Below are 21685 nucleotides of genomic sequence, written 5' to 3'. Positions count from 1 at the left end.
CAGTAGTCGGCCATCATGTGGCGATCCCTCCGACCCTAGTACCTTTCTTCCATTATCCTTATATCCTGATGGAACCTTTCTCCCTGTTCTTCACTAAAATCACCAAGGTTCTCAGGGAATATGTCAATGTGGCTATGTAGAAAATGTATCTTCACACTCATATTAGCTCCCAATTTCTCAAAATTTTTCAACATATTTCCAACTATATCGGGGTACTTTTCTGCCCTATGATTCCCCAAAAAGTTTTTGACGACGGACACAAAGCTCAGCCAGACCTCAGATTCGATGTAAGACATGTAAGTTGTAAAATTGGCATAATTTATAAGTGTACGAATTTGTGGTGGTCCGTCCAAGATTCCTGCCTTCAATTTTTCAATACTTAGTCCTGGAAAAGTGTGGCATATATATTTGAGACAATCACCACTTGTATCTAAGGCCTTGACAAACTGTCTTATCAACCCAAGTTTAATATGCAATGGCGGAGGGATGATTTTGTCCCTATCTATCAGCGGTTCATGAATGATATTAGCTTTTCCCACTAATATTTTCCCTTGGGGGCCAAACTTTTATCGTCCAATGATTTTCTCTAGCACGACTATCCCACAAACATAGGAAACAGGGATACTTTGTGTACCCACTTTGCTGTCCTAGTAAAAAAATCACCATCTTCAAATCCACACACACGAGCCACTTATGTTCAGCATATTCAATTTTTTTCTAAAACCATTTTTATGTTTTGGTATTCTTCCTTAAGGTTTGTTGAGTGTCCGATATATTGCCTAGCAATGCTTCATAAGTTGCCTAGCAACAATTTACAAATAAATAAATAAGTTTCTTATGGGAATTTCAGCCCATTATCAAATTTTGATATTACCGAGAAAAGCGTAGAGTAATTTTACGTCCTACATTTTCCATGGTGCGTTTATTTTTATAACTGGAGTCAATTCAACTGAACCAATCATACAATTGGCAATCACAGCTGTTTTGTGTGCTGAAACTGTTATCAAACTTTATGCCGCAAAATAAAATCTTTTTTTTGTTCCCCAGTGTAATTATATAATGATCAAATTGCGCCATACAGGAAGAACGGGAAACAAATTAACCTTCGTCAGAAAACACAATTTGTGATTCCTGTACAAATAACAACACTCTATGGAAATTATTTCATACTCACCGCAATAAAAGAATGGAATGAACTCCCCCCTCCCCTTCCCATCACTAACCTCAGGGGAACTCCACCCTGCAACACATAAATTAATCTAAAAAAGCATCTATTGTCCAAACAATAGTGCCTGGTTTTGTCTTTTCTATAATGGACAGGAATGAGGTATTGTTCTCAGTTTTTGTTCTATCTTCAGTGTTTTAATTGTCTACATTATAAGTATAAATGTTTTATTTTTCTATTTTTTTCTACTGTAACAATAATTATCAGAAAGTGTCAACTGTAATATGTATTTGACTAGGGTTTGTTGTAAACCGAGGCCGAAACATGCCCTCTCAATAAAGCCGATTCTATTCTGTTCTATTTTACTCTATTCTATTCTATTCTATACTCATGTTGCTATAATCCAATTTATGTATGGTAAACGATTCAAAAGTAGTTAGAAAACGAATAAATGAAGTACTTCACAATAATGGAAACAACTCACGATTTTATGGATGTGACATTACCAGGGATCGTGCAAATTGATCGCACAGTTAGAGGTATACTTTCAAACCGAACACACTTGCCTAAAATACAGGGTGCACATCAAGTCCTCTAACCATTTTAATAAATCATCGTGTTGCCATGAAACGATGCAGCAGAGATGTATTTCGTAAGCTTCTTTCCCCCTGACAGCATGCTTCGTTTGGATGGAGAGCACACCCCATGGTGATCGGTGCCTTGGCCTACGACATTACTCACAGGAAAATAAATGCATAAGATCTATTTCCCAAGAATCAGCTTTACAGCTTGATGCATATTTGTATCTCATTTGTAAAGGTCATGCCAAAGTTCAACACATGACCAAGTGAAAATTTCTTTCTACGTCGAGTTGTACCTTAAGCATTTTTATGCATCTTCCTGCTTCTCTCTCGATGATGCACTGAGCTACATACTTGATGCATTTTTATGTCTCAGCTGATGCATTTACTTTTCTGTGTGAATAGAGAGATATTTTCTCCACAGGAAGACTGGAAGGGCCGACATGCAAATCGAGAACTGCTCTACTTCGAAAGTTCTTCTAAAAATTACATGTTATAAATATCTACGAGAAAATACAGTAAAACTGCTAAGTCTACATTATATTTTAGATCATTCCCCATCAACAGGTTTAAAGTGAACATTGTTTTCTCTTTCAGGTTCCAAAAAAAAAAAATCAAAATTTGCGCAAAAAAAGGGCGAGATTACTGTCCTCAGTTATTATTTTCCTCCCTCGCTAGAAAGCCTATTCAGGGCCAAGAAAAAAACTGGAGTTTGTTTTCCAAGGGTTTCTTCAGCTTTAGGGGAAGGGGTTTGGCAGGGGAGGGTTACAAAGGGGGGAGAAACAGCACTGCGGAGGGGTGAATGGTCCTTGGGGGTGTAACCCAGGCCGGGAGGGACGTAGGCACCAGCGGGTTGCTGAAAAAGCAGTCGTTGGTGAAAACTCCATACTTCTGCCTTTTGACGAGCCACTTGCCAATGGCTCACACGGAGCTCCTGGGTGGCATTGAGGTGGTAAACAGTTCTCCTCTGTTGGCGTTCGTGAGAGGCGGGGGAGGCAGCCCCCTCTCCCCTCTTAGTTGTGTTAGGTAACATTAAGTAGGGGAAGGGTTGCAGGGGATGTAGTGGTTGCATGGAAACTCGCTCGACTCTTTCTCTACACTTTACGCTGCTTGGTCCTCTGTCGCCTGGAAGCAGTTCGATCTCCTTTTCCCCTTCTCCAGTATTCCTCCAGTGACTCATGGTGCCACAATCAGAACAGCCAGTTGCAAGGAAAAAGCAGTCTCTTTCCACATTCTAGATTGGATGCCGTACGTCGATTGCTACCTCTGTAGGTTAATAGAAACGAGCACGAATGATAAAGCTTGAGTTCGAATTTTAAGTCCACTTTTATGCACAGATAGGCTAATTGAGACTGGGCTTACAGTTTAAAGTGAGTCCGAACCACTTGGGCCTCCACAAGGTACCGAACCCTTGATTACAAGGCGACGACGTTGGCCGGAACGACGAGACAAACACACTCAAACATTGGTGCCCTAATAGGACTCGAATCTATCTTCGCATCACGTTACTCTAACCACTCTGCCAATGCAGTCACGGATATGAATATCAAATACAATAAATAAATGCATTTAGCATTTTCTAACATAGCCTAGAAGAACATTGAAACAACAATTTGCATATGAATACATAAACCTTAATTCGTATACTTGTAGGATTCTGAACTCAGTTTAGTAATCAATGTCTTTTAGATAGCACATACAAACACAAAATCTACTAGACAAACAATATTCCTCTCTTAGACCTAAACCTCTTCGGACAGTCAAATTTCTTTATTTTCTTGAAACACCTCTCCAAACAATGGATATTGTATCCCCCAACCGTTTGTCTTACTATGCCAACTTATATGAGCTTGTAAGGCTCGACACCACACCTGTTATATTTTATTTTAGAAAAAAATACACTTAAAATATTCTCAAAACTCAATTACTGACTGAGTGTTATCGAAACATTGCATAATAATTTGTTACAGTATCCGTTGTGACGTCTTTATTAGGAAAGAAGGGAGGATATGGGCTTACAGCCAGGAAGAGAAACGATAGGCACTTTAAAAAACTCAGAAATGGTAGGCAAAAGAACATCGCAACATACAAAATACGGACTGACATTGATTGATTTTTCATAATTTTCTCGGATTAGCAACGCAAAAACACACTTCAAAATAGGCTCTTATGACTGAAATAGGTGAACAGAACTGCCACTAAGAAATTCGTGTATTCCTGTCAGAAATGGCTGGAAACGGTTTTAAAATGTAAAAGCTTACATTTTCTGTCCAAGGAACAAAACAGGTATTTTAGGTCAAATCATCAGCCTAAGTTCGTCGAATATTATTCTGTATAATTATAAAACTAATCTCAGAGTTCAGCCTATGCAATATTTTTCAAAAGTTGGAGAAATTGAATCTTACATAACGAAGATATTATACATTAACTTTACCTAACAACAGAAAGTTCCTTCACTGAAACTAATTTCATATACATTTCTTTCCCGGTATAATGGTTTAAAACTTACGAAGTACACCTCCCAATTACTCATGTTTATAACTTTCCAAATAAGGCGCAGTTAATATTCCAAAGGCTTGCTTGTACGTACAAAGTTTCTGAATAAATTTCAAGCTACATCTACAGTACTGAACATCTATGTACGTACATAAGGTATCATTCAATGTATTGAATGTTTCTTCTCAAGAACATTAATGGCATATTATAATTTACATTTACATCTAGAGATAGTTGGGAATTATATGCTAGGAGTTCTTGCAATAGGGCAAATGGTGAATTTGTTTATTTTTCATCCCCCTGTTAACGACGAGGATGAATGATGAGCTTATGAAATTGTTGAATATTGATTGATCGATTCATTTAGGTCATTTTGCATAGCGTTTCTGGCACTTTTGTCTAATCACGACGATGATGATGAGTGATGATGTGATCAAAAAACACTCACAAAGAGCAACCATGCCCAGATTCGAACCCGGGACCCCTGAAATCGTAGCATATTATGCTATCCACTTCACTACCGAAGTAACACTCGTGCCTAAGGCTGCACTATAGCAGTAAGATCGTTAGTCCCTCACTCAACACTCTCGACCACCGTGTTTTGTGATTTTTGGTTATTTCACGTCGTCTTTCTATCTGTCTTCGTTAATCACGACGATGGGAAGTTAATAAAATAGATGGGGCACAATCTTAACGTTCATGCCTTATTCAGGATTCGAACCTGGGACGTAGACATCTAAAAGCAACTGGCTACTGAATGTGACCCACCACGAGTCACTGGACCAATCATTTTCTCTTCTGTCACTTCTATTCATATTCATATTTTCTCCAATTAAACCGGTCTCACGAACAACGATGCGAAATGGTGTAATTGTAATAAGCATGGTGAAAGCGATGGTGATATTAGTTCTAACTTTGCTACACAGATGACAGCACTTTCTGTGACACTCAAAGAACAACGTTGTAACAGAACGCAATATGGCTGTTACATCTTGACGTCTTCTGCGGAAAATAAAATCAATAAGGGCAGATGGCGTGAAATAAATGTAATAGCGTTCCATGAAAAACTGTTGTTTTCTTTTGTTTGTTTTTTTAAGCCATAGCGTATTTCACTGACAAAATCGGTCCTACGTTTATTCGCATCTCGCGTGGCACAACCAATCAGAACCGAGCAAAACGTCACAAGTGCAGATATAATGGCGGGCGAGTGCGATGTAAACAATTTATAGAAAAGCAATAACTATTCAAATGAAATGAAAAAAGTTCTCTACGAAACGTTTTTACGTACAAATAAATGGAGCTGCTTAAATACATACTTATAGCGCGCAAAGTACACGTATGGAAGAATACATTAGTTACTTTAATTGTAAACGCTGGACAGAAATGCCTTATGAGGTTGGTGGTTACATAATGTTACAAAAAACACGAAAATTTCAATTTGTTTGCACAATATCTCATTAATTAAAAAAAATATTTCTTCTCTTAAATCACATCTCTTCCTCTTCAAATTTATTAGTAACAGCGTAACTAGTACATTCTTTAATGTTCTCTGCATGCTTCGCATCGCAAATGTCAACCGGAATGTTACATGAAATGCTTCCATGTAAAGTACTGTCTGCTATAAGATGTTCGGAATCATTAATGCAGCAAAAGTTTTAAAGGAAATGCTTCCGTCTAATGCGCCCATTTCCATGCAGGCATTCTAATGCTCTCATTTCACGTCTTTACATTTTTCGTTGCTGTCGTGCCTCCCTAACCGCAACAATGAGATGGAGTGATGAAATGAATATTAATAGGGCACACATAATGGAACATCTATGCTAACCCAGGATTCGATGCTAGAACCTCTTGCATCTTGAGATAGATGCTAACCGTCTCGTCACACAAACCTACTCTAAACAGATTTCGAGATCAAAGATTTTGTTGTGTGCCTCGATGCACATAAATACGTATAAGTAAATGTATTTTATTTCTTAATTTGTCCATCGGAAGTTACCTTCATGTAATTTCTTACATCCGTTGTTCCTTTACTCATGATCTTACTCTCATTTCTCGCTTTTCCTATCCTCTCTCTATTCCACCATAGTTTCTTCATGTCACTTGCCTCGTCCCTGAATGTTACTTTTCTTATTGAGCTGGAATTTCGTTATTTTACGTCTCTTTTCTACCTAGTTACATTAATCGTGACAATGAGGATGAATAGGGGACTAATGAATGGTCGATGTCCTATCCAGGATACGAACCTTGCTGTGGTTGCATTTTGTTCTGCGTCGCCTTTAGACGTCTCTATGATAATCGCGAACAACGAGGATGGATGATCAGTGACGAAATGTCCCTGCCTTGCCCAAATTTCAAACATAGGACACCTAGCTTCCGGGCATGCTATGAAACCACTCTGCTACAGCGGGTGGCATTACCTTCTCTTAACAAACCGCTTAGAAAAGGAGATCGGGCTGAATCTATGTTCCGTCTTTGCCTCGTGTTGCCATGCTTTCAGTCTTCCTCTAGATTACTCTCTTTGTGGATGTCCATGTTTCAAATCCAACAGTTCTTGACTTCGTACTGAAGCCATTCTTCATTATGGCATCAGACCTTCTTCAATCAATTCCCAACATTATGCAACAATTAAACTCTTTGTTATATGATTAGCACTTTAATACACCTCAGTCCAAATGCCTCTAGCTTATATTCCAATATTTATATGAGGTAGCTTTAAGGATTACCACGTATTGGGGAACAAAAGGAGGGGGTCGATATAAGTTATTATCAGGAAGAAAGAAAGAAAATCGCCCAAGATAGATCAAGCTGCAGTTAAGCTAGAAAATCTAGAAAATAGTTATAAACTAGAAAGGAACACTAGGAATTACATTGCCAGGATTACTAGGATTGGGTAACGAGTGTATATGTGGATAGATAGAAGTTATTATCAGGAAGAAAAAAAGAAAATCGCCCAAGATAGATCAAGCTACAGTTAAGCTAGAAAATCTAGATAATAGTTATAAACTAGAAAGGAACACTAGGAATTACATTGCCAGGATTACTAGGATTGGGTAACGAGTGTATATGTGGATGGATAGAAGTTATTATCAGGAAGAAAGAAAGAAAATCGCCCAAGATAGATCAAGCTACAGTTAAGCTAGAAAATCTAGAAAATAGTTATAAACTAGAAAGGAACACTAGGAATTACATTGCCAGGATTACTAGGATTGGTAAGGAGTGTATATGTGGATGGATAGAAGTTATTATCAGGAAGAAGAAAAGAAAATCGCCCAAGATAGATCAAGCTGCAGTTAAGCTAGAAAATCTAGAAAATAGTTATAAACTAGAAAGGAACACTAGGAATTACATTACCAGGATTACTAGGATTGGGTAACGAGTGTATATGTGGATGGGTAGAAGTTATTATCAGGAAGTGCATTCTTAGCTCTTATCACTAGATAGAAGACAAATACGTAAAATATTTTACCAATAAGTGTTACGTGTGTTTAGAGAGAAATTTGATGAGACTCGGAGCAAATGATAGGTTAGGTTAATATGAGTTACAAGTTAAGTTACGTAAAAATTTAGGATAGGTAAAAGATAGTTTGCGGTATGTTTAAGTAGCTTTAGACATGGTGACACCCTACTCATTCTCCATCATCATGAGGTTCTGGCATGGGCGTCTGCAGGGTTTCCATCTTTTAAGTTAGGTGCCACAAGTAAAAGGAAGGGAAGGATGGTGAAAGGCCAATTGCAATAAAATGGTAAAAAAATGTTCGTAGTTGTTAATAAATATGCTATTTCAGGGCGCAGAATAGGCAGGCAGGTAGCGAGGGGTAGTCTAGGGGGATGAAGAGTAGGGCACAATGCACAGAGGGTGCCATTCAAAGAAGAAAGCAAATGAGAATATGTGACGGAGGTATATTTAGGGAACGCACTGCAAGAACTTTCAGATTTACAAAGAAGTAGTAATTGTATGTTTTTAAAGAAGTTCTTCAGGCACTAATACATAACCAAAATATTCTTTAAAATGCTCAAAAATTTTAAACATAAATGCAAGCTACGAATCTTTAAGTATGACCTATATTATTTTGAATTAGCTTTTTCTTATTCCCTCAATTCAAAGTTTGTAGTATGTGATAAACTAATCATAAGACGAAAATATCGATGGACGTACATACATTGTCGGTGCTTGGTAGTACGGGTGAGGGGGGGGTGAAGGGGGGCCAAATATATATTTACTACAGTAGAACAGGTATACTACTTGTGTCATTGATCGCAGTTCGCGGTCAATAAATTCAAAAAGGTTGACCAGGTTCAATCTAATGCATTGTGTGTACATTGACTATGAAATATGTAGAGTTCAGTGGAAATAACATTTGAAGCTGATAGGCTTTACTGTGGTGTGGGCTGTTTATTGTTTCACAATCCTTAGGTGAACATGGTTGGTCGTAAATGGATGGGTGATTCTGAAAATATGTCAGTGCCCATGCCTTGTCTCTGTTTCAAACCCCGGACTTTTATGCTTTCAAGATTATGATAATATCAGTCAAAATGTGCATCGGTATACCCTTCCTGCAGGCGTCCATGGCCTCCAGCCTTGATACTTTCCATCATCTCTTCTTGGTTAGGGATAGCACTGGCATCAAGAGACAAGTGGGAATGGCGATGAGGCTGGGTCTAAACATGCTCTTACACTAAAACTACCTCCACACGCCAGAGAGTTTCTGTGCTACCGCTATTTCTGAGGTAGCATTTGGGTTTTTATGCTTACTTTTGTGAGTAAGGGGGTCTTCGGCCGCTTAGAGGTGGCTGGAGACCCTAATAGTTAGTAAGGGTGGTCTCCGGCTGCTGTATGGCGGCTAGAGCCACCATATATAGTATAAGGGGGTCTCCGGCTGCTTAGAGGTGGCTGGAGACCCTAATAGTTAGTAAGGGTGGTCTCCGGCTGCTGTATGGTGGCTGGAGCCACCATATATAGTATAAGGGGGTCTCCGGCTGCTTAGAGGCGGCTGGAGTCTCTAATAGTTAGTAAGGGTGTTCTTCGGCTGCTGTATGGCAGCTGGAGTCACCGTTAAAGTAAGAGAACTGTAGTTCACCCTCCAATTCCCACTTTGTTCCTTGTAATTAGCTAATAACTTTTTTTTGTATATGTATGTGTCTATGTTTGTGTGTGTGTGTGTGTGTGTGTGTGTGTGTGTGCGTGCCTGCGTGTATGTATGTGCCTCTCTTGTCCCTTTCGGCGTTCACTACGGAGTGTTGGGTATCTCACCGAGCGCCTCTCTTGCACGTCACTCGGGAACTCGGGGTGACTCATTCCCACGTGGAGGGGGGTTTAGGCGGGAAGGAGGGCAGAAGGCATGGAGGTACCCCACGTCCCCCTCCGACCTGGGCTCCTCCATTGTCCAGGATCTCCTCTGCATGTTGGATTTCCCCCTAGGGAAAACTGGAGGGCTCAAAGGGGTCTCAAGGGGCCCTCAAAGGGGCCTAGGGGAACCCTGGAAGGGCCCAATGGGACTAAAGGGCCAATGTGGGTCTTAAAGGGCCCAGGAGGCACTTGTGTCTTGGGAGGGGAGTCTCAAGGAGTCAGGGCGGGAATATCTAGGGCTGGGAAACCCAAAGAAGAGTGGAACTCCAGTTACGCGGGAGACGGCCCTTTGAAAGAAAAAAAAGAAAAGAAAAGAAAAAAAGAAGAAAAAATAGGACAGGGATCTTCCGCAAATTATGCAGTTATCCCGGATCGAGGAGTGCAGCAAACACAAGTAAGTTTTTTTCAAAAATTAATGTTTGGTATAGTAAACATGCAAAATGCGTATCTCTTGAAAACAGTTTGAATTAAATTGCAAAATCATTTAAAACTGTTTGGGGAGGAAGCTCTTAATGAATTATTACTTGATAGAATTTATATACTGTATATTGATTATGTTGTTACATATAAAAGTGAATCACTGTTAAATATACATATATATTCTATCAGATATGGATAATTCCTTTATCAACTGGTTAAAAATGTAACAAAAATACAAAATATTGAAATGGTTTGATTATGTATACATTTTTGTTAATTTCTGCTTTCTATTAATGTAAATACATTATTTTCCATACTCATATTTGTCTTGCACTCTTGTTTTACTTTTACGGTGCATATATTATTACTGGTGTAATTTGTTAATGGTCTCTTGAAAGAAAGAGAGGAAGCATGCAACACTCAAATACGCATACAGAAACATATCCTTCGTTTTTTGTGCATATTTTGAATATTATATTCAGTAAAATATATTTGGAGTCAATACTAGCTAATTGATTATATTGTTGATACAATAAAAATCCTTCCCGGAAATTTTTGTTGGGGGATATTTAAGTGCAAGATTTTGTGGGGAAATCCCCCAGTCACCCTCACATTGATTTGAACGCAGAAATATATTTAATCTTGTTACTATTTCTGTAGAAGTAGTCACATTCAATGCTGATTAAGAATTCAAACAGAAACATGTCCACAAGCTTCAGTTATTTTCTAGGGTAAAATCAGTAATTACACAAGCATTTTGTAAGTGAAGCTTGATAACTGAAATAAAATTTCACCTTGCAGTATTTTAATCAACAAATATCAGGTTCTGACAAAGTGTAACGAATTAGAAGAACATGGTTCTAGGTAAAGAGATACCAAATGCGACGTAATTTGGTTACAAATGGCTGACGTTTCTGACTAGATACAAAGACAAGAAAACTTTAAACTAGAAGGCTAGGTACGTGATTAGAGTATATCATTCTTCTTGTATTTTTATTGAAAATAATTTAAAGTTTTTCTTTCAGAGTGAAAAGAGATGTCCTACAAGATGAATGCATCACTGAAGCAAACTCGCCTCATCTGATCCCAGGTGCAACTGTATGTTACAGGAGAAATAAATGTGTACCGTTAGCAAGCAACCTTCGATATTTATTACCTTAGTATTTTTGTAGGGTAAGAAAGAATATATAAATTAATTTCTATGAGGCTGTGCAGACTGGAGTGTAGATATAATATATTTCTCTCGTAACATGAGATTTTAATAACAGGGAATATTTATGGATGAGTTGCCTCGAAAATTTACAATCTTAAATTGTTAATGTTACGTGAAAAAAGTCTATTCAAATGATAATATAACTATGAGCAAATGTAACTATTAAGTAAGGTTAATGAATATAGTTATTTGGAGTTTGTAACATGATGGATACACAATGAATTACTCAATCACACGAGCTCAAGGACCTGAGACAATTAGCATACAGTTAGTTGGACACTATCCATTGCTTTAAACTATCCTTATTCTAACACTACGTCTCGCATCTCTAGTCTTAAGGTGAAATTTCATCTTCCGGTGGTGGGAATCGAATCTACGACTGCCCTGTAATTTTACTACAAATCCTATGCTCTAACCAGCTACTCAACGGAGTCCCACAGAATTCTGTACTAATTTTTGCTCCATTTATGCTACTAATTCTAATCGTTGAGGAGAGAGGACCATATTTGCTCGAATTCTGCACTGGGATGACTTGTAGTGTTTGAGTCAACTAAAAGAACCATCCACATCCAAATAGAGAAGCAGGGAAATAAAAAGACTGATTCAAACGGCACAGTATCTACACCATACATCCATGGGTTATCAGGAAAGATAAGTAGAATTGGTTCAAAAATTCCAACTTAGGACATCACTCAGCAGTAAGAAGACACTAAGAAGCATACTATCAAACACCAAACCAGAAAACCACATACAAGCTAGAATAAAATGCATATACAACATACCATGTGAATGTGAATCATACATAGTAGAATCAGGACCCCTCTACAGAAAAGGATAGGTGAACGCTGCAGCACATACGCAAAGGCGAAACAAATAGGTCAAAAGTAGCCGAACATGAATGGAGTGAATCACATAGAATTCTGTGGAGTAACACAACAGTACTACAAAGAACCCAATTCGAAACTAAGGAAAATCATAAAAGCAGCCTTCATAGCAATGATCCAAAACCCTACAAGTCATCCCGGTGTAGAATTCGAGCAAATATGGTCCCCTTTCCTTAAATATTAAAAAAAAAATAGCAAAAAGGAACAAAAATTAGTACAGAATTATTTGGGGCGCAGTGAGGTACTTGGTCAGAGCAATAGATTTGTAGTCAAATCACATGTCTGTGGTAGGCTCTATTGCCACCAACGGCAGGGACGTAGCTAGGTGGATCAGTTTGGGAGGGCCCAAACTTAAATTTTTTTTCTAACAAACTATTTGTACACTATATAGGCCTATGCTGTATACATACATTATATATGTATCGTGTGTGTGTATAAGTATATAGCCCTGGAAAGAAAAGTATCAAGGGCCTCCTCGGTGGCGCATGGTAGCATCGTCGCCTTGTAATCAAGGGGTTCCGGGTTCGATACCCTGTGGATGTCATAGTGGTTAGGATCCCACTTTACATTGTAGAACCAGTCCCGATTAGCCTTACTGTGTATAAAGTGGACTTAAAACACCAACTCAATCAATCAATAAATTGGAAAGGAACATCATTTTCTTCTGTAGCTCCCAACAGTCTACGGATATACTCTCGCGAAATACACAGCCATTATTCGGGAAACTAAATGCAGAATGAACTCATTAGCTTAATGGCTTATACACCAAGAACAATGTCATTAGTCTTTAAATTTGTAAATTTTCTGGAAAAAAATTGAGAAGTAGATAAAACCCTTTTCCGTGGTTTTAGTTATAAAGTGCTGGAACCAGGTTTACAAGTATTGGCAACAGTACAAATATGAAAGGTGTTCGTAATGAAGTCAAACTAGGCATCTCATGTATACAGTTCATACCGGAATAGAATCCGGTATCTCTTAGTTCAATGGCGGGCCCGAGTCTTCTATGGCATCTGATTGTTCACTTGGGAAATTATGACGATAAGAAATTATATTCACACGTCTAATTTCTTAAAATTAATCTTATTTGTGTGTGGAAAACTGAATATATGATGGCACTGGATAAAACAAAGTTCCCACACGCTCAAATAAATTACGCTCTCGTCTTTGGTTCGGCAGGTTCAACAACCTGCCCGGGTTCGATTCCCGATGGAGGCACATAGTTGTTCGGATCTCACTTTAAACTGTAGGTCCAGTCCCGATTAGCCTTACTGTGCGTAAAGTGGACTTAAAACACCAGTTCAATTAATCAATCAATCGAAAGGTTGAAGGTTCGATCGCTGGTGGTCAGGCCGGTAACCAGAATTTGATTTCGGAAGGGGTTTATCCCTTATCGGCAGCCGCCATCTAAATACGAAAAGGTTGGGGGTAGGAGTAAATGCGCTGAATATGATTTTTTTGTATATTGCAACTTATACATATATATAACTTATACCATATACAAGATGTTTAATCCTGTTAATGAAGTACATTTAATTACTACTACACATTATTAAAATCAGATATTTGTAGGATTTCGGGGAAGGACTGCAGCCCCCGAGCCCCTTCCCTGGGTATGTGCCTGCTTGTATCAGTTTAAAAATTTCTGTGCTGTTCCAACATCGTAAGGACAATTTGGGAAGTACTTGAAAGCGATATGGAAGCAATTCTGCTCTCGAAACTATGGGACTCGATTTGATGACCACGCGCAACCGAATGAAAGAACTCTTCGCAGGCCCTGTCCCTCAATATTAATTTTACTGACTAATTGTAAGTTTTTCTCGGCCTCCTCGATGACGCAGTGGTATCGTCGCCGCCTTACAATTAAGGGGTCCCGGGTTCGATACCCGGTGGAGGCACATAGTGGTTCGGATCACCGATTAGCCTTACTGTGCATACAGTGGAGGACTTAAAACACGAACTCGATAATTGGAAGGTTTTAGAAGAACTAAACATGGCTTTTTATGCATCGTACAACTTTGCTTCTTTTCACCCCACTTTTACAGTTTTTCTTTCTATGAATTTCGCTGAGTATAACACGCTACGAAACCAGAGGTCCAAGGTTCGGACATTGGACAGGTATGGTTGTATCATGTCTGTCCCATCGCCATTCCTTCGGCTCATCATTCATCTTCATCGTCGTATTTAACCCAAGACGTAGAAAAGCGGCGTAATATAGAAATATATACGTAAATGATTGATTTGGTTTATTTTACTTCGCTTTTCTGACACTTTTTGGCTAATCGTGAAGATGAAGATGACAATGAGTGATGTCAAATTGATGAGAGTTGTCAAAATGCTTGACAAGTTATTTGCTTCTCCATAACTCATGATTATATTATAAGTATTATTCGCTGTATGATTAGGGATTAATTATATTTGTATGTCTAGCCAACCTAGCCACCTAAGCAGCAGCAGCTTCCGCACTTGCAGGTGGAGGCTAAATGAAGAAAAATCACAGAAAGGCAGAAATATATACAAATTTTGTAACATAATACTTATAGAGCATGCAGACGACTGTAAAAACAATTGCTACATACCTAGTTTCCTTTCTTTATTGAAACGTGGTTTATTCTTCATTATACATGAGATCAACCACCCTAGGAGTCGAATCCAAGATCTTGTGTGGTAGTCAGACTCTCTTTTAGAATGCCAATATGTTGGATATTTGGTCGATCAGTCGATCCTGATCCATTGTTTCCAGAGGAAGACAATCTGGCAGCTTCTTATTCGACATTTTACTCGCGACGTAGGAAAACGAGATCACAAATACTTCATGATGCTATCTTCTTACAGAAGTTTACCACCGCTCGGACAACAAATCCTACTTCAAAATGACAGATATCAACTGTCCACCAAATTAACAGATAAACCGACCGCTTGGATGTTTCTCCGAATTTTCAGAAAGCGGCCTTTCCCTCCTTGCAGGGCAGGTCATTAGCAGGAGGGTTGTGTGCATGTAAGAAGAATCGCTATGTCATTCATTCCAGCGCCAAAAAAGGGACAAGCAATAGAATTCTGTTCTTGGAATTTGAAACGCATGGGGATATCTTTTCTGAACCATAAAATAATTAACGGAGAACGTTCTAGCCACCCGTAGCTAAATCTTTCTGTTTGTGTCGTCCTTTCGGCGCCCGTGGAGCCAGTGCAGGACCAGATGAAGAGAAAGTGCGGGTTTTGGGGGGGTCCTGGATCAGCAAGGAGAAAAAGTGCATTTTCAATAGGTCTCAGACTTCCCTGACCGGGGCGAACCACAAAACCATTGACTGCTCCCCTCCCAATACATCTGTTTGTGTCCAACAAGCAAGAAACAGGGAAATAAGAAAGAAATGCCTTGCTTGGGTTCGTGCTACTGAAAATTGAAGAAGTGTTTCAAACTGCAAGCAAAATTTACTGAAGAATTATTTTGAAATATTTGTCATCAAAGTAAAATTTTCATCAAATAGCTACAGAACAGTTTCCCGAGGCCACGTGGACGTTTTCTGGGGCCAGTGCCCCCGCGTGCCCCCCCCCTCTAACGACGTCCTTGACCAAGGGCAAAAGAAAGAGAAGAGCTGGTCTCTCGAAATGTGGTGTTAGAATAAGGATACCTGAAAGCACTAGACAATGGATAATGTCCAATTAACAATGCATGCTGCTAATGTATAAACATTGTAACTAACATTCAGAGAAGCAGTTGAAACTATCCAGTATTGCCGGATATATCGCTACTAGTGGTGCCATGTCGAAATCTCACACGGAAAAGATACAGAGTGGTTGAGCGAAACGCCTTGTCACGAAGAGCACGGAACATTAGATAATATACGATTAAACTTAATGGGAGAAAAGATCATACTTGATTATTCCAGAGGGACTGCCAGGGGCTGCCCTCGTTGTCCTCAACGTCCTTCAAATTTATTATAATTGGGCCCAAACTTTCTTCCCGATCTATCTCCCTTACAAAATCGTTTTCCTGTAATAGTTGTCCATGTTTAACACAAGCGGCCCATTGTTCTTGTGTTACATTGTCAAGTTCTTCGTTAACAAGTTAACAACACATTTTAATGTGTGGTTCTGTTTTACCCATGTCTCGTCAAGGTAAAGGATTGGTCTCAAATCACCAGACACGAAGGAATTTTACCCTTGACGTAACAATGTCACTTCTCTCCATCAGAAATTTACGACAGTCGTTGGTTTTCCTGTACTTGAAACCTAATTGTTTCAATATTTTCAAGGTGGAAGTTGTAGAGCCTTTGTAAGATATTTTATCCCGTAAAGAGTACGTTATCTTTTTGGCAGTAGGAAATTCGCCACGATCGTAAAATTCAAAGACGGTTCTACGAACTACGTCTTTTTCAAAGTCATCTAAGTTTGTCGTTCTTTTCGGTACGTTAATGTGCTTTCTAGGTGATTGAAGCATTGGAGCAGGCCCTGATCCACATTGTTTTGCCCCTGAACATATCCGAGAAACGATAGCTTGATTCACACCACACGCTTGAGCTGTTAGAGCCTGGCACTTCTTAAAGTCAATTTTACTTCTCTATTCTTCACTCGAACATTATTTTAAAAACAGGAACGAAGGGAGAGCAAAAAGGATACAATGCAAATACGTTTATAATAACATTTCTTCTACAGAGGGAACGGTATAAGCTACATTCACGCTTGTTTTTCGTACATACTCGCAAATTCATTACCTTTCCATCTGTTGAACTACTGACACTTGAAATAATCTATTTATATCCGAGCGCCAGGTACACGATTTAGTAGCGAGGTGAAACAGGTTCTGAACTAGGCAACGCCGCACGTCTGTGATTCGTTAGTGCTGTTCAGCCGTTCAAGGCCATATGCAGGAGATTTGACGCGCACTCTTAGTCTTATCCTTCCCATATGCATACAATCAACGAATTCATCTTTGCAAGCTTTCTAAAATTTTCGAACGTCAACCCTTTGGAATTAATTAGAAGTTGAAAATATGCGTATTTTTCTAAATTGTTGAGTTAGTTCTTTCCTGTATTTATTGTTATTGTGATTTGTCAATTGAATGTATGCATTACTAACTTCTAAGTTTTATTTTTATGAAACAAATTCATCTATAAATTATACTTTAATATTTCTGACTGTGAATACTAACCAACAAAGCTTGAATGAACGTTTGTGACATAATCATTCCTCAAAATATTGTATGTAGATTATTTCGATGTATTATTAGAATCAGGCCCGTATCCAAAGGGGAACCAGGTGGGCAATGCCCCCCCTCAAGCCATGAAAATTTTTAATTTGAACGTATAAAAACCTACAAAAATTACGTTGATGGTTTTTCAAATTTTGCATTAATTTCGATTTTGTCCTTGAATGAATGAATAGGTTGTTTCTGGACAGAGGCAGGCTCTAGAAGTCTGCAGTCTGCAATATTGAGCTATTTTAGTTCTATAACCATTGATGCAAAGCTATCAAATGTTCCGATTTAGTCGGGACAGTCCATTTCTTTTAATCCATGTCCCGACTTTTTCGTCTCGTCTCGGACACTACTTGTTATAAGGAAAGAAAGGCTCTGTACTTGTGTACTGGTTATGTAGTACTTTCTGTAGAATACTGTGTACATAATTAAAATTGTTTGAACTTTTTATGAGTCAAAAACAGTTGTTTGACACTCGACAAATAGGAACCCTTTGATTGTTGAATGGTTTATTCTATTACAGTGTCACTAATGTTTCACATAATTAGAGTAGAGGGGAATGTTCTATACTCTTTACATTATGGAGAAAGGTTCCTCAATTACTGCAATACAAAACCTATAAGAAGCATTTAGCTCTCCACCCGCACTGCAAGGTCTGTGATCCCTTTTCGCCACCACTGAGCAGAAGGAAAAAAAATATATTTTTCTCCAACATCAGGGGTTATCTGCAACTGATGTCCATTCTGCCACTCAATGGCTTAGGATTAAATAATATTATGTAATTAGGGAAATCCACTTCACAGCAGAATCGTTGCTAGATTTTTGAGGCAAAAAATTGCCTGAGGTATTTTAACATATATTGTTATTTGTCCAATACACTCAAGAAATTAAGTACAACTTTTCTTCTTTTCTACTTGTAATTGTCTTGAACATAAATACACAGTGGTGTGACCGTACAACAGACAACTTTCACATTGTGCAGATGACATCAAGGCCCAAAAATTCGACCCTACGAGCCGTTGAAAACGGCATTTTCTATCCCACATGTATGCAACCCTACTAATAGCTTCTTGGTTGCCACTGGCATTTATTTTTACTTTCAAATAAGATTCTAAAAGCGAAAATACACCATAGAAACAATATTATGCCAGCAGACACACTGCCAGGGTGAAGTCACTTAGCCGTTCCCTTCAGATAATTCATTTACAGTGTTTGCACTGACTCCAAAGTCCTGAACAAGTGGAGGAGTCAGGAAAACAAGGCTAGGACTGAGGTCATTGGGAAAAAATTATTTTTTAAAAAAAGTTTTCAAAACCTGGAAAAGTAATTGGAATTAAATGATTTTTGCTTGGCAGAATTTGTAACCGGAAACACGTTTCGTTTTATCTTCCCAACAATCTTCCTTTTGGGTAATACAATTGCTTATGAAAAGGCTCTTTCATTTAGTTTCATTTGATTCATTTGATTAACTTACAAAGTTGAAGTGTAACTCTTATTCTTTAGCATGTTAAATCATTACACAGTTATGTAAAATATCTGGAAATGTCAGGGACTTTGCAAGATGGGTGGGAACCCTCATCTATCAACTCCACACACATATGTTGCCTTTCGTAGGCTATTTTAATTGTTTGTATTATGCATACCCTACAAATATTTGTCACGTGGTTGTATACATATAGGTTCGAAAATGCTGTTCTTCAACATTTCCTAGCAAAATGAGCAAATTTCTCTAACCACCCTCTCCCATACAGGCCCCCCCACACATACACATACATACATATATATATATTGTATAATATGAGAGAAAATTTATGAAAATTCGCTTATGGTTCGGCCCCCCTCAAAACAATCCTGGGTACGGCCCTGATTAGAATGATTAAATCAAGAAGACTTAGGTGGGCTGGCCATGCGGCACGAATGGGAGAGGAAAGAAGAGTTTACAAGATTCATGTTGGGAAACCGGATGGCAAGAGACCAGCAGGAAGACCAAGACGAAGATGGAGGGACAACGTTGAGATGGACGTAAAGAAAATTGGTAGGGGTGGAAAAGAGTATATAGATCTTGCTCAGGATAGGGACATATGGAAGACTTGTATTGCTGCAGCCATAAAAATTTGGTTTAAGAAGGCTAGAGAGTTGGTTATTTCGAAGTTTCAATGCAAGCGTCTGCCAATGAAAGCGCTTCTTCAGCATGTGACTTCACCGTGTTAAATAAATCTTGACTCAACGGTCTGTTACAGCAAAATTAGCTAAAGAACTTCCGAGTAAAATCTTTATTTTATATATTCTCTTACGCCTGTGTCTTCAGTTTCGTCCATTTGTCTTTACTTATCTTAATTATGAAAAAATATCTTTCCTGGCTCGCTCACACCAGCACTAGACAGGAACGCCGTTCGTAGTCATAAAATTAACTTAATTAGAGCTCTTAATAAAAACTAATGCATTCTCGCGTTTCTCTACCTTTTACAGCATCTAGTCTTCCTTGATGCCAATTTCGCGGCGACGGAAGGCAAAAAATTATAATAATAAGAAAAGCTTTCATTGAAGAGCAAATACTTGCAGAAAACTGAAACGTAACTTGTATATTATTTTTTTACTGTCCGTTTCTTGAGTCTCGTTTTACAAATAAAACATTAGAGAAGATGAAGAAGACCGAAGACCTCTGGCAAACAAATTGTTGTGTACCATTCAGAGTTGACCGTTCTACGTTCCTCTAAAGGCACAGTTGCCACATGACCAGTTTTCCCGAAAAAACAGGCGACCATTTGTTTCGATGTGCTTCGAGCGCGAACAACTTTTGTTGGATTGGGTTCATCTTGAAACACCCATACAGTCGACGGCTGTTTACGTTCCGGCTCATATGCATATGCGTACAATCTTATATACGTCTTTTGAAGCACAACGATTGTATTTATTGAGCATTTGTTTGCACCAATTGACGCGAGCGTCTTTTTGAGTTTTTGTCAAATTGTGTGGGATCCAACGAGAACATACCTTTCTCACAGCTAAATGATCATGTAATATTTTATATATGCTGGTGGAACTAATGCCTATGGTTGCCTCAATCTCACAGTATGTCACATGACGATCTTGCAGTATTAGGTTTTGCACAGCATCAATGTTTTCTTGAACAACAACTGATTTTGGACGACCTTCGCGAATCTCGTCGGTGAGCGAATGGCGGCCATGATTAAATTCGTTATACCAGCGTTTCACAGTGGCAAAGGATGGGGCTTCATCGCCAAATGTGGAAGTAAGTTGATCGATGCACTCTTGTCTTGATAATCCACGTCGAAAATCGTAAAAAAATCATCGCACGAAAATGTTCACGAGTTAATTCCATTTTATTGTTGTCGCGCAATCTCCAAGGCAACATAAACAACACAAATGAAGCTATTGACAAAACATTTGAAGTACGTTATTGTCAATAATGCCAGACGATTCCGTGCAAACGTCAAATCGCGCCTAACTTCAATCAGTGTTGCCAAGGCTCAAAATATAAATAGTGACTCTCGTACAATCAGAAATTTGTAAATAAATATTTAATTCGTTGCAAATTCTTCAACGAACTTGCCACCCACCCAGTGCTGTAGTCCGAAAATTTGCAAATGGTATACGCTAGGCTTCGTGAAACCATGTTCATATTACGTTTCCATTAAATATATGGATGAAATCTCATAACTTCTGCCAAAAAAATGCCATTTATGGTGGAATACTAATAATGATAATTGTCATCAGCCATATTACAATGAGAAGGTATTTTTAAAATAAAATAATCACAAACCTTTATTTCAATGATTACATTGAAACAAAGGCTACAACAGTATCTTATAGTAACAGTGGTTCATATTGTTGTATTTTATTTTATTCATTGCTTTTGTAAATTATCAGTTTGTATACTTTTAATAACTTCAATAATACTGATAATTACACAAAAACTGAGAAACTTGAAAAAATACTTACATGAAAACCGAATAAATGTACAGAAAATCAATAATTCTCTCTCTTTTTTTTCGTTCTCTCCGATTTTAAAACTGTAATAAAATAGACCACGATAACTGCAATATAGACAAAATTCTGTCTGGTTTAGACACCTGAAAACAATGTTGAATTTGAACGAAATCTGACAACGCATTTCAAGATCGAGAACTCTCAACATACATAACTGGAAAGGAGAGGCTGGTTTACGGTAGAGATATTATTTTAGCTTCACTTATACTTCCACTGAAAGACGAAAACTGACAGGAAGAGGATAAGGATCCGTTAAACTCTTCCCTGTATATTCTGTGTGTGACATCATCGAATCTTCCAGTTGACGACATACGACAAATGTTTGTAAGTTCAAGAGGACTTCCTACTTGTAGAACGTCCAAAAAGCTCGGGAAGTT

This window comes from Lepisma saccharinum, chromosome 3 (genome assembly GCF_977018435.1).
Source record: "Lepisma saccharinum chromosome 3, izLepSacc3.1, whole genome shotgun sequence".
NCBI classification, from domain to species: Eukaryota; Metazoa; Arthropoda; class Insecta; order Zygentoma; family Lepismatidae; genus Lepisma; species Lepisma saccharinum.
This window is presented reverse-complemented; position numbering follows the sequence as displayed.